This window comes from Macrotis lagotis, chromosome 2 (genome assembly GCF_037893015.1).
Source record: "Macrotis lagotis isolate mMagLag1 chromosome 2, bilby.v1.9.chrom.fasta, whole genome shotgun sequence".
NCBI classification, from domain to species: domain Eukaryota; kingdom Metazoa; phylum Chordata; class Mammalia; order Peramelemorphia; family Peramelidae; genus Macrotis; species Macrotis lagotis.
Window position 1 is genome coordinate 117,074,472 of NC_133659.1, and position 2,258 is coordinate 117,076,729.

The following is a 2,258-nucleotide window of genomic DNA, read 5'->3' on the forward strand; positions in this document are numbered from 1 at the left end:
CTGACACTGGAGTCTAGTACAGATCATAACAATAGTTCCCACCCTGAAAACAAAGTATATTTCCATAATTTCACTCATTTTTAATTTTAAGATTTGAGGTGATTTCTTCCTCATTTATTAAATTTAAATGATAGACAAGTCATCTGTCCCACTTCATTTAACCTTTTCAGTCTAAGCGCTGTCAAGATAAGGGCTAATTTGACAAGAAACAAGGGAGAGGGAGATAATTATTGCCTATAAAATTAGAACTGAATTGACTGAAATAGCTATTTAATAGTCTCCTTTCTCTTCTTGACTTTACTGTTGTAGAACCAACTAATTAATTACATGATGCTATCCATACACCATCTTATTTCTGTTTTCTATCAACTTTTCACAATTATTGTTTCCAAATCTCTTTCTCCGATATTTTCACACATACCTTCTTGCAGCTACAACTTCTAGATATGAATGACAGCAATGGTGGTAATGACAAAATTAAGGAAATAAAATTTTGATAGGGGGAAGAAGGACAGAAAAAGTTTTAATTGATTAGTTATTCCTTGACCCCTCCTTAATCTGTGACCACTTCTTATTCTATGACCCTTGGATGCCCTAAACTCTGTATTATATTATTTTGTGTGTTTATATGTATATATATATACATATATATATTTATAGTATATATGTATATATGTGGTCAAACCTTTTCTTATGAAAATATGCTTTTTCCATAGAGTCAGAATGGTGTAGTGAATAGACCTGTCTTACATTTGATGCTTATAGATGTGTAACTCTCCACAAGTCATTTAACTCCTCTAGGCCTTAGCTTGTTCAGTCTTTCAGTTGTGTTTGATTCTTTGCAAACCCATCTAGAATTTTCTTAGAAGAGACTGGAGTGTTTTTCTTTTTCTATCTCCAGCTCATTTTGAAGATGAGGAAACTGAGGCAAACAGGGTTAAGTGACTTGCCCAGGATCACATATCTAATAATTGTCTGAGACTGGTTTTGACTCAGGTCTTCCTGATTCCAGGCCTGGCACTCCTGTGTTTCCTTTTCCAGGGGTTGATTTGAGGATTAAATGAGAGAATGTATTTGCAAACCTAAAGACTATGTGGATTTGAATTCTTTTTCTTATTATTCTGAGGGGCAATTTGGTATTTAGTGAGTAGTGTACTAATCTTGAACTCAGGAATGTCTGAGTTCAATGATCCTGATACAAATTGCTTATGACCCTGGGCATTTCATCTCTCTGCCCAGGCAACTCTCTTAAGACTATGTTAGTAGCAACATAGAAGAATGAGGAAGAAATCCTCTGAAACTCTCTAAAATTCCCCTCTAAACAACTAGAAAACCACCTCAGAATTCACCATGGAGCAAGGAATCAGCTTACCAGCATGGCAGGAAAGGTCTGTCTCACTGGGTATGGGTGGAGTGAGGTCCTGCCAACCTCATAGCAGGGGACCTGCAGCAGAATCCAAACCTGGGGAAAACCACCATAAGACCCCACACTCCTGCAAACCAGTAGCGCCCTAGGGAAGTGAACAGTCTGTGCAAGACACCAGCACAAGCCACCAGTTAGGACTTCACTCCATTGTTTACCAGTAGTGAAGCCCATTCCCAGGGCTGGTCAACAGTAAGACCTCACCTCTGGGGTCTGCCAGCAGAGAAACCCTGTTTCCATAGTAACTCAGCATCAGGGCTCCATTCCTGAGCAAGATTACTCTTCCAGAACTAGCTAGCAGAGAGGCCCTGTTTCCATAGCAACCCAGGAGCAAGGCCTCCCCGCCCCCTAGGGCAGGCCAGTAGCTAACCTCCTCTTATTGGGAAGCCATCAGGGAGAACAGTACAGGCCAGGAAAAAAGGAAGTCTATTTTCTAGTCAAAGCAAGCAGCCAAGCCCTGATGTACAGTGAAATGCCTAAGACTTCAGCACCAAAATCCTGGGACAATGCAGGATCAGAGCCCAACTCTCACACAAAACACCAAGTCATAAAAGGGCAGAAAACAATGAGAAAAAAATAAAAAATGAACTTGGTTAAGAGAAAGTTACTATGGTAAGGGGGAAGATTAACATATAAACTCGGAAGAGGACAATAGTATCAAAATGACTACATGTGAAGCCTCAAAGAAAAATGCAATTTGGTCTTAGGCCCAGGAAGAATTTTTGGAAGTGCTCAAAAAGGATTTTAAAAAGCAAATTAGGTAAGTAAATGAAAAATTGGGGAAAGAAATGAGAGTAATGCGAAAGAATCATGCAAAAAGGAGACAACAACATAG

General features: G+C 39.2%; 1 long non-coding RNA gene across 1 annotated transcript in view; it reads left to right on the forward strand.

The window, feature by feature from the left end:
• Positions 1-2,102: 2,102 nt before the first annotated feature.
• The window catches only part of LOC141511159 (uncharacterized), a 14,132-nt gene continuing 13,976 nt past the window's right edge, over positions 2,103-2,258 (forward strand). Inside the window, exon 1 of the long non-coding RNA XR_012475271.1 lies at positions 2,103-2,183. This is a non-coding gene — a long non-coding RNA (uncharacterized LOC141511159). The remainder of the gene's footprint in view (positions 2,184-2,258) is intronic.